General features: G+C 34.4%; 1 protein-coding gene and 3 non-coding genes across 4 annotated transcripts in view; all 4 read right to left on the reverse strand.

Moving 5' to 3' along the window:
- Window positions 1–12,321, reverse strand: part of LOC134839865 (low-density lipoprotein receptor-related protein 2-like) — a 213,029-nt gene that overhangs the window by 115,372 nt on the left and 85,336 nt on the right. The window lies entirely within an intron of this gene.
- Window positions 3,939–4,020, reverse strand: Trnas-cga (transfer RNA serine (anticodon CGA)). Its single transcript has one exon. It is a non-coding gene; the product is annotated as a tRNA-Ser (tRNA).
- Trnas-cga (transfer RNA serine (anticodon CGA)) lies at window positions 5,726–5,807 on the reverse strand. Its single transcript has one exon. It is a non-coding gene; the product is annotated as a tRNA-Ser (tRNA).
- On the reverse strand, window positions 7,508–7,589 carry Trnas-cga (transfer RNA serine (anticodon CGA)). The gene has a single exon. It is a non-coding gene; the product is annotated as a tRNA-Ser (tRNA).

The following is a 12,321-nucleotide window of genomic DNA, read 5'->3' on the forward strand; positions in this document are numbered from 1 at the left end:
CTGCTCCGACAACATCTCATCTGATTTCGATCCACCTTCCTTAACCACTTGGCCATAGCTGCTTACAAAAATTAAACATCTCAACAAAAATAGCCATTGTATTTCAGTGAAAAGTGTACATCTTGAACCTTATAAAATGACTAAAAACAGCGGTTTTTTTTTAAAAAAATAGGTACCAAAAATAACAAGTTTTTATTAAAAAAACGAAAAAACTGACACGAATATGCATTTTTACCAACCTATAATTTTGCCATTTCAGCCAGTGTGAGTCGCCGCCAGCAGGATTCGAACTTGTGCGTGGAGATCACATTCGTTTTCGAGTCAGACGCCTCAACCACTCGGGCATGTCTAGTGCCAACGATTGAAAGTCTCAACAACAACAAAAATTGCTTTTGTATTTCAGTGTAAAGTGTATATCTTAAATTCAAAAATTGATAAAGAACATCTGTTCTTTTTTCTTCATAAAAACATACAAAAAGTGCAATATTTTCAAAAGCAAAAAAATCGGAAGCAAAAAAGCATTTTCAGCAATCTAAAGATCAGCTTTTTTGCCAGTACAAAAGCAAACAGAAGGATTCGAATCTGCAAGCGAAGACTACATCTGATTTTAAACCAGACGCCTTAACTATTCGGCCATGACTGCTGCCAATAATATAAAATCTGAAGAAAAAACCTATTGTTTTTCCATGCGACATGTAAATTTATATTTAAAATTTGCTTAAAAACAGCAGTTTTTTTTGAAAAAAAAACAGACATCGAAAAACAATTTTAAACAGCAAATAAAAAAATGCGAGGCAAATATGCATTTTTCACCAATTTAAAATTCTACTCTTTTTGCCAGTACAAAATGCAGCCAGCACGATTCGAACTGCTTCGAAAGATCACATCTTGTTTTGAATCACACTCCTAGACCACTTGGCCATAGCTGCTAAGAAAAAATCAATGTCTCAGCAAAAATAGCTATGGTATTTCAGTGTAAAGTGTATATCTTTAATCTTAAAAAATGATTAAGAACAGCGGTTTTTTTTTCGAAAAAATAGGTACCAAAAATCGCAAGTTTTTATAAAGCAAACGAAAAAATCTGACGCAAATACGCATTTTTCACCAGCCTAAAAACCTGCAATTTCAGCCAGTGAGAGTCGCCGCCAGCAGGATTCGAACATTTGCGTGGAGATCACATTTGTTTTCGAGTCAGACGCCTTAACCAATCGGGCATGCCTGGTGCCAACGGTTGAAGTTCTCAATAGAAATTGCTTTTCTTTTTCCGTGCAAATTGTATATCTTAAATTCAAAAATTGATAAAGAACGTGTGTTCTTTTTGCTTCAAAAAACATACAAAAAGTGCAATATTTCGAAAAGCAAAAAAAATCTGTCGCGAACACGCATTTTTCACCAACCTAAAACTTTGCAATTTCAGCCAGTGTGAGTCGCCGCCAGCTGGATTCGAACATTTGCGTGGAGGTCACATTTGTTTTCGAATCAGACGATTCAACCACTCGGGCATGCCTGGTGCCAACGGCTGAAAGTCTCAACAAAAATGGCTTTTGTATTTCAGTGTAAAGTGTATATCTTAAATTCAAAAATTGATAAAGAACATCTGTTCTTTTTTCTTCATAAAAACATACAAAAAGTGCAATATTTTGAAAAGCAAAAAAAATCGGACGCAAAAAAGCATTTTCGGCAATCTAAAGATCTGCTTTTTTGCCAGTACAAATAGCAAACAGAAGGATTCGAATCTGCAAGCGAAGACCACATCTGATTTTAAACGAGACGCCTTAACTATTCGGCCATGACTGCTGCCAATACTATAAAATCTGAAGAAAAAACTTATTGTATTTCCATGCGACATGTAAATTTATATTTAAAAATTGCTTAAAACAGCAGTTTTTTTGAAAAAAAAAACAGAAATCGAAAAACCTTTTTAAACAGCAAATAAAAAATTGTGACGCAAATATGCTTTTTTCACCAATTTAAAATTCTACTATTTTTGCAAGTACAAAGCGGAGCTAGCAGGATTCGAAACTGCTCCGACAAGATCACAACAAGTTTCGAGTCACACTACTTAACCACTTGGCCAAAGCTGCTAACAACATTGCTATGTTTCAAAAAACTAGCCATTGTAATTCAGTGTAAAGTGTATATCTTGAATCTTAAAAAATGATTAAAAACAATTGTTCTCCTTTTTTTTAAAAAATAGGTACCAAAATTCGCAAATTTTCACAAAGCAAAAGAAAAACTCTGACGCGAAAATGAACTTTTCACCATCCTAAAAATCTTGTACCAAAATTTGCAAGTTTTTATAATGCAAACGAAAAAATAGTACGCAAATACGCACTTTTCAGCAATCTTGAAATCTGCGATTTTGACAGTGTCAATTTCAGCCAGCAGGATTCGAACCTACGCGAAAGTTTCACATCTGACGTTGAGTTAGACGCCTTAACCCCTTGGCCATGGCTGCTACCAAAAATGCAGCATCTCAACAGAAATAGCAATTGTGTTTCAGTGTAAACTGTATATCTTGAATCTTAGAAAATGATTAAAACAGCTGTTTTTTTTTTCAAAAAAAAATAGGTACCAAAAATCGCAAGTTTTTATAAAGCAAACGAAAAAAAACTGACGCGAATACAGATCTTTCATCAACTTAAAAATCTGCCATTGCAGCCAATGACAACCGCTGATTTCAAGTCAGACGCCTTAACACTCGGCCATGGCTGCTGCTAATAATTGAAAATCTGAAAAAAAAACATTTAATATCCATGCGACATGTACATTATATTTAAAAATTGATTGAAAACTGATGCTTTTTTTTGAAAAAAACTGATATCGTAAAACAATGCGACGCAAATGTGCATTTTCACCAATTTAAAAATCTACTCCTTCTACCAGTACAAGGTGCAGCCAGGAGGATATGAACTTGCTCCGACAAGATCTCATCTGATTTCGAATCACACTCCTTAACCACTTGGCCATAGCTGCTACAAAAAATATAACATCTCAACAAAAATAGCATTTGTATTTCAGTGTAAACTGTATATCTTGAATCTTAGAAAATGTCTAGTGCCAACGATTGAAAGTCTCAACAAAAATCGCTTTTGTATTTCAGTGTAAACTGTATATCTTGAAACTTAGAAAATGCACTTTTTACCAAAGTTTTTACAGAGCAAACGAAAAAAACTGACGCGAATACGGATCTTTCAACAACTTAAAAATCTGCCATTGCAGCCAATGACAACCGCTGATTTCAAGTCAGACGCCTTAACACTCGGCCATGACTGCTGCTAATAATTGCAAAACTGAAGAAAATAGCTATTTAATTTCCATGCGACATGTATAGTAATTTAGAAATTGATTGAAAACTGATGTTTATTTTTTGAAAAAAAAAGCAGATATCGAAAAATAATTTTAAACAGCAAATAAAAAAAGCGACGCAAATGTGCATTTTAAAAATCACCAATTTAAAAATCTTCTCCTTTTACCAGTATAAAGTGCAGCCAGCAGGCTTCTAACCTGCTCCGACAAGATCACATCTGATTTCGAATCCCACTCCTTTACCACTTGGCCATCGCTGCTACCAAAAATTCAACGTCTCAACAAAAATAGCAATTGTGTTTCAGTGTAAACTGTATATCTTGAATCTTAGAAAATGATTGAAAACAGCTGTTTGTGCGTGGAGATCACATTTGTTTTCGAGTCAGACGCCTCAACCATTCGGGCATGTCTAGTGCCAACGATTGAAAGTCTCAACAAAAATCGCTTTTGTATTTCAGTGTAAACTGTATATCTTGAAACTTAGAAAATGATTGAAAACAGCTGTTTTTTGTTTTAAAAAAAAAAAAATGTACCCAAAACCGCAAGTTTGTATAAAGGAAACGAAAAAATCTGACGCGAATACGGATCTTTCATCAACTTAAAAATCTTCCATTGCAACACGTGACAATCGCAGCCAGCAGGATTCGAACCTGCGCGTGAAGATCACATCTGATTTCGACTCAGACGCCTTAACCACTCGGCCATGGCTGCTGCAAACAAAAAAAAACTTCAAGAAAATAGTTTTTGTATTTCCCTACGACATGTATTTTTAAATTTAAAAATTTATCAAAAACAGCTGTTGTTTTTTGAAAAAACAGATATCCAAAAACTATTTTAAACGGCAAATAAAAAAGCGACGCAACTATGCTTTTTTCAACAAATTAAAAATCTACTCTTTTTGCCAGTACAAAGTGTAAGATCGAAAATTCTGCCACTCTTGCTAATACGTATTGCATCCAGCAGGATTCAAAGCTGGGCTTGAGGATCACATTTGATGTTTAGTTAGACGCCTTATCCACTCGGCCATGGCTGCTTAGAATGAATCAGAATCTCAACAAAATAGGAATTGTATTTCAAGATAAAAGTATGTGTTAATTTGAAAAACTTAGTTCAACTCGACAAATCCTTTTTTTTTCAAAAAGCAGACACCAAAAACCGCAATAAATCAATATTCGAAGCAAATCTGAGAAAAAAAAACTTTATTGTCCCATCTAAAAGTCCGTCACTTTTGCTCGTACGAATCGCAGCCAGTAGGATTCAAACCTGCTCCGACAACTTTACATCTCATTTCTATTCACACTCCTTAACCTTTTTGCCATAGCAACGTCTCAAGTAAAATAGCCATTGTATTTCAGTGTAAATTGTATATCTTGAACCTTAAAAAGGATTAAAAACAGCAGATTTCCATACAACTGATTTCGAATCACACTCCTTAACCACTTGGCCATAGCTGCTACAAAAAATATAACATCTCAACAAAAATAGCATTTGTATTTCAGTGTAAACTGTATATCTTGAATCTTAGAAAATGTCTAGTGCCAACGATTGAAAGTCTCAACAAAAATCGCTTTTGTATTTCAGTGTAAACTGTATATCTTGAAACTTAGAAAATGCAGTTTTTACCAAAGTTTTTACAGAGCAAACGAAAAAAACTGACGCGAATACGGATCTTTCAACAACTTAAAAATCTGCCATTGCAGCCAATGACAACCGCTGATTTCAAGTCAGACGCCTTAACACTCGGCCATGACTGCTGCTAATAATTGCAAAACTGAAGAAAATAGCTATTTAATTTCCATGCGACATGTATAGTAATTTAGAAATTGATTGAAAACTGATGTTTATTTTTTGAAAAAAAAAGCAGATATCGAAAAATAATTTTAAACAGCAAATAAAAAAAGCGACGCAAATGTGCATTTTAAAAATCACCAATTTAAAAATCTTCTCCTTTTACCAGTATAAAGTGCAGCCAGCAGGCTTCTAACCTGCTCCGACAAGATCACATCTGATTTCGAATCCCACTCCTTTACCACTTGGCCATCGCTGCTACCAAAAATTCAACGTCTCAACAAAAATAGCAATTGTGTTTCAGTGTAAACTGTATATCTTGAATCTTAGAAAATGATTGAAAACAGCTGTTTGTGCGTGGAGATCACATTTGTTTTCGAGTCAGACGCCTCAACCATTCGGGCATGTCTAGTGCCAACGATTGAAAGTCTCAACAAAAATCGCTTTTGTATTTCAGTGTAAACTGTATATCTTGAAACTTAGAAAATGATTGAAAACAGCTGTTTTTTGTTTTAAAAAAAAAAAAATGTACCCAAAACCGCAAGTTTGTATAAAGGAAACGAAAAAATCTGACGCGAATACGGATCTTTCATCAACTTAAAAATCTTCCATTGCAACACGTGACAATCGCAGCCAGCAGGATTCGAACCTGCGCGTGAAGATCACATCTGATTTCGACTCAGACGCCTTAACCACTCGGCCATGGCTGCTGCAAACAAAAAAAACTTCAAGAAAATAGTTTTTGTATTTCCCTACGACATGTATTTTTAAATTTAAAAATTTATCAAAAACAGCTGTTGTTTTTTGAAAAAACAGATATCCAAAAACTATTTTAAACGGCAAATAAAAAAGCGACGCAACTATGCTTTTTTCAACAAATTAAAAATCTACTCTTTTTGCCAGTACAAAGTGTAAGATCGAAAATTCTGCCACTCTTGCTAATACGTATTGCATCCAGCAGGATTCAAAGCTGGGCTTGAGGATCACATTTGATGTTTAGTTAGACGCCTTATCCACTCGGCCATGGCTGCTTAGAATGAATCAGAATCTCAACAAAATAGGAATTGTATTTCAAGATAAAAGTATGTGTTAATTTGAAAAACTTAGTTCAACTCGACAAATCCTTTTTTTTTCAAAAAGCAGACACCAAAAACCGCAATAAATCAATATTCGAAGCAAATCTGAGAAAAAAAAACTTTATTGTCCCATCTAAAAGTCCGTCACTTTTGCTCGTACGAATCGCAGCCAGTAGGATTCAAACCTGCTCCGACAACTTTACATCTCATTTCTATTCACACTCCTTAACCTTTTTGCCATAGCAACGTCTCAAGTAAAATAGCCATTGTATTTCAGTGTAAATTGTATATCTTGAACCTTAAAAAGGATTAAAAACAGCAGATTTCCATACAACTGATTTCGAATCACACTCCTTAACCACTTGGCCATAGCTGCTACAAAAAATATAACATCTCAACAAAAATAGCATTTGTATTTCAGTGTAAACTGTATATCTTGAATCTTAGAAAATGTCTAGTGCCAACGATTGAAAGTCTCAACAAAAATCGCTTTTGTATTTCAGTGTAAACTGTATATCTTGAAACTTAGAAAATGCAGTTTTTACCAAAGTTTTTACAGAGCAAACGAAAAAAACTGACGCGAATACGGATCTTTCAACAACTTAAAAATCTGCCATTGCAGCCAATGACAACCGCTGATTTCAAGTCAGACGCCTTAACACTCGGCCATGACTGCTGCTAATAATTGCAAAACTGAAGAAAATAGCTATTTAATTTCCATGCGACATGTATAGTAATTTAGAAATTGATTGAAAACTGATGTTTATTTTTTGAAAAAAAAAAGCAGATATCGAAAAATAATTTTAAACAGCAAATAAAAAAAGCGACGCAAATGTGCATTTTAAAAATCACCAATTTAAAAATCTTCTCCTTTTACCAGTATAAAGTGCAGCCAGCAGGCTTCTAACCTGCTCCGACAAGATCACATCTGATTTCGAATCCCACTCCTTTACCACTTGGCCATCGCTGCTACCAAAAATTCAACGTCTCAACAAAAATAGCAATTGTGTTTCAGTGTAAACTGTATATCTTGAATCTTAGAAAATGATTGAAAACAGCTGTTTGTGCGTGGAGATCACATTTGTTTTCGAGTCAGACGCCTCAACCATTCGGGCATGTCTAGTGCCAACGATTGAAAGTCTCAACAAAAATCGCTTTTGTATTTCAGTGTAAACTGTATATCTTGAAACTTAGAAAATGATTGAAAACAGCTATTTTTTGTTTTAAAAAAAAGGTACCCAAAACCGCAAGTTTGTATAAAGGAAACGAAAAAATCTGACGCGAATACGGATCTTTCATCAACTTAAAAATCTTCCATTGCAACACGTGACAATCGCAGCCAGCAGGATTCGAACCTGCGCGTGAAGATCACATCTGATTTCGAGTCAGACGCCTTAACCACTCGGCCATGGCTGCTGCAAACAAAAAAAAAACTTCAAGAAAATAGTTTTTGTATTTCCCTACGACATGTATTTTTAAATTTAAAAATTTATCAAAAACAGCTGTTGTTTTTTGAAAAAACAGATATCCAAAAACTATTTTAAACGGCAAATAAAAAAGCGACGCAACTATGCTTTTTTCAACAAATTAAAAATCTACTCTTTTTGCCAGTACAAAGTGTAAGATCGAAAATTCTGCCACTCTTGCTAATACGTATTGCATCCAGCAGGATTCAAAGCTGGGCTTGAGGATCACATTTGATGTTTAGTTAGACGCCTTATCCACTCGGCCATGGCTGCTTAGAATGAATCAGAATCTCAACAAAATAGGAATTGTATTTCAAGATAAAAGTATGTGTTAATTTGAAAAACTTAGTTCAACTCGACAAATCCTTTTTTTTTTCAAAAAGCAGACACCAAAAACCGCAATAAATCAATATTCGAAGCAAATCTGAGAAAAAAAAACTTTATTGTCCCATCTAAAAGTCCGTCACTTTTGCTCGTACGAATCTTAGCCAGTAGGATTCAAACCTGCTCCGACAACTTTACATCTCATTTCTATTCACACTCCTTAACCTTTTTGCCATAGCAACGTCTCAAGTAAAATAGCCATTGTATTTCAGTGTAAATTGTATATCTTGAACCTTAAAAAGGATTAAAAACAGCAGATTTCCATACAACTGATTTCTAAACACACGCCTTAACAACTTTGCCATAGCAACGTCTAAACAAAAATAGCCATTGTATTTCAGTGTAAAGGGAATATCTTGAACCTTAAAAAAAATAAAACAGCGGTTATATCTTGAACCTTTAAAAAAAAGAAAAAAACAGCGGTTTTTTTTTTCAAAAAAGTAGGTACGAAAAATAGGAACCTTCAAAAAAATAGCCACGTCTCAACAAAAAAACGTCATTGTATTTCAATGTAAAAAGTATATCTTGAACCTTACAAAAATGTCTCAACAAACATAGCCGACAATTTTACAACTGATTTCTAACCACACTCCTTAACCACGTTGCCATAGCACCGTCTCAACAAAAATATCCATTGTATTTCAGTGTAAAGTGTATATCTTGAACCTTAAAAAAGATTAAAAACAGCGGATTTCCTTACAACTGATTTCTAATCACACTCCTTAACCACTTTGCCATAGCAAAGTCTGAACAAAATTAGCCTTTGTGTTTCAGTGTAAAGTGTATATCTTGAACCTTAAAAAAACGTCTCAACAAACATAGCCGACAATTTTACAACTGATTTCTAATCACACTCCTTAACCACTTTGCCATAGCAACGTCTCAACAAAAATATCCTTTGTATTTCAGTGTAAAGTGTATATCTTGAACCTTAATAAAAGATTAAAAACAGCGGATTTCCTTACAACTGATTTCTAATCATACTCCTTAACCACTTTGCCATAGCAACGTCTCAACAAAAATATCCATTGTATTTCAGTGTAAAGTTTATATCTTGAACCTTAAAAAAGATTAAAAACAGCGGTTTTTTTTTAAAAAAATAGGTACCAAAAATAACAAGTTTTTATTAAAAAAACGAAAAAACTGACACGAATATGCATTTTTACCAACCTATAATTTTGCCATTTCAGCCAGTGTGAGTCGCCGCCAGCAGGATTCGAACTTGTGCGTGGAGATCACATTCGTTTTCGAGTCAGACGCCTCAACCACTCGGGCATGTCTAGTGCCAACGATTGAAAGTCTCAACAACAACAAAAATTGCTTTTGTATTTCAGTGTAAAGTGTATATCTTAAATTCAAAAATTGATAGAGAACATCTGTTCTTTTTTCTTCAAAAAGCATAAAAAAAGTTGAATATTTTGAAATGCAAAAAAAATTAGGCGCAAATATGTATTCTCAGCAATCAGAAGATCTGCTTTTTTGCTAGTACAAATAGCAAACAGAACGATTCGGACCTGCAAGCGAAGACCACATCTAATCAAACTTCTTAACCACTTTGCCATAGCAACGTCTCAACAAAAATAGCCGACAACTTTACAACTGATTTCTAATCACACTACTTAACCACTTTGCCATTTCTAATCACACTCCTCAACCACTTTGCCATCTAATCACACTCCTTAATAACTTTGCCATAGCAACGTCTCAACAAAAATAGCCATTGTACTTCAGTGTAAAGTGTATATCTTGAACCTTAAAAAAGATTAAAAAACAGCGGATTTCCTTACCACTGATTTCTAATCACACTCCTTAACCACTTTGCCATAGCAAAGTCTGAACAAAAATAGCCATTGTATTTCAGTGTAAAGGGAATATCTTGAACCTTAAAAAAAATTAAAAACACCGGTTATATCTTGAACCTTAAAAAAAGATTAAAAACAGCGGTTTTTTTTCAAACAAGTAGGTATAAAAAATAGGAACCTTCAAAAAAATAGCCACGTCTCATAAAAAAGCCATTGTATTTCAGTGTAAAGTGTAAATCTTGAACCTTAAAAAAACTTCTCAACAAACATAGCCGTCAACTTTAAAACTAATTTCTAATCACACTCCTTAACCACTTTGCCATAGCAACGTCTAAACAAAAATAGCCATTGTAATTCAGTGTAAAGTGTATATCTTGAACCTTAAAAAAGATTAAAAACAGCGGATTTCCCTACCACTGATTTCTAATCACACTCCTTAACCACTTTGTCATAGCAAAGCCAGAACAAAAGTAGCCTTTGTGTTTCAGTGTAAAGTGTATATCTTGAACCTTAAAAAAATTTAAAAAAGCGGCTTTTTTCAAAAAATAGGTACCAAAAATCACAAAGTTTTTTTAAAAAAAAACGAAAAAACTGACACGAATATGCATTTTACCAACCTATAATTTTTCCATTTCAGCCAGTGTGAGTCGCCGCCAGCAGGATTCGAACTTGTGCGTGGAGATCACATTTGTTTTCGAGTCAGACGCCTCAATCACTCGGGCATGTCTAGTGCCAACGATTGAAAGTCTCAACAAAAATCGCTTTTGTATTTCAGTGTAAAACGTATATCTTAAATTCAAAAATTGATAAAGAACATCTGTTCTTTTTTCTTCAAAAAGCATAGAAAAAGTTGAATCTTTCGAAAAGCAAAAAAAATAGACGCAAATATGTATTCTCAGCAATCAGAAGATCTGCTTTTTCGCCAGTACAAATAGCAACCAGAACGATTCGGAACTGCAAGCGAAGACCACATCTAATCACACTCCTTAACCACTTTGCCATAGCAACGTCTCAACAAAAATAGCCGACAACTTTACAACTGATTTCTAATCACACTACTTAACCACTTTGCCAATTTAATCGCACTCCTTAACCACTTTGCCACCTAATCACACTCCTTAACCACTTTGTATAGCAACGTCTCAAAAAAAATAGCCATTGTATTTCAGTGTAAAGTGTATATCTTGAACCTTAAAAAAGATTAAAAACAGCGGATTTCCTTACAACTGATTTCTAATCACACTCCTTAACCACTTTGCCATAGCAACGTCTCAACAAAAATAGCCATTGTCTTTCAATGTAAAGTGTATATCTTGAACGTCTCAACAAAAATAGCCATTGTATTTCAGTGTAAAGTGTATATCTTGAACATTAAAAAAGAATAAAAACAGCGGTTTTTTTTTTCAAAAAAGATAGGTACCACAAATCGCAAGTTTTTATAAAGCAAACGAAAAAACTGACGGGAATACGCATTTTTCACCAAACTATAATTTTGCCATTTCAGCCAGTGTGAGTCGCCGCCAGCAGGATTCGAACATGTGCGTGGAGATCACATTTGTTTTCGAGCCAGACGCCTTAACCACTCGGGCATGCCTAGTGCCAACGATTGAAAGTCTCAACAAAAATCGCTTCTGCATTTCAGTGTAAAGTGTATATCTTAAATTCAAAAATTGATAAAAAACATCTGTTCTTCAAAAAACATCGAAAAAGAGCAATATTTTGAAAAGCAAAAAAAATCAGACGCAAATATGCATTTTCAGCAATCAGAAGATCTGCTTTTTTGCCAGTACAAATAGCAAACAGATTGAATCGGACCAGCAAAAGAAGACCACATCTGAGTTTAAGTCAGACGCCTTAACTAATCGGACATGACTGCTGCCAATTAAAAAAAAATCTGAAGAAAGTAGCTATTGTATTTCCATGCGACATGTATATTTAAATTTAAAAATCTACTCTTTTTGTCAGTACAAAGTGCAGCCAGCAGGATTCGAACCTGCTCCGACAAGTTCGCAACTGATTTCGAATCACACTCCGTAACCACTTGGCTATAGCTGCTACTAAACACTCAACGTCTCAACAAAACTACTCATTGTATTTCAGTGTAAGTGTATATCTTGAATATCAGAAAATGATTGAAAACAGCAGTTTTTTTTCAAAAAACATAGGTACCAAAGATCGCAATTTTTTATAATGCAAACGAAGAAATTGGACGCAAATACGCATTTTTCGGCAATCTTGAAATCTGCCTTTTTGCCAGTGTCAATTTCAGCCAGCAGGATTCGAAACTACGCGAAAACATCACATCTGACTTTGAGTCAGACGCCTTAACCACTTGGCCAGGGCTGCTACCAAAATTTCAACATCTCAAAAAAAAAGCAATTGTATTTCAGTGTAAAGTGTATGTCTTGAACCTTACAAAATTATTAAAAATAGCTGTTTTTTTTCAAAAAATAGGTAACAAAAATCGCAAGTTTTTAAAAAGCAAACGAAAAAATC

The sequence above is a fragment of the Symsagittifera roscoffensis genome, chromosome 1 (genome assembly GCF_963678635.1).
Source record: "Symsagittifera roscoffensis chromosome 1, txSymRosc1.1, whole genome shotgun sequence".
In the NCBI taxonomy this organism is placed as follows: domain Eukaryota; kingdom Metazoa; phylum Xenacoelomorpha; order Acoela; family Convolutidae; genus Symsagittifera; species Symsagittifera roscoffensis.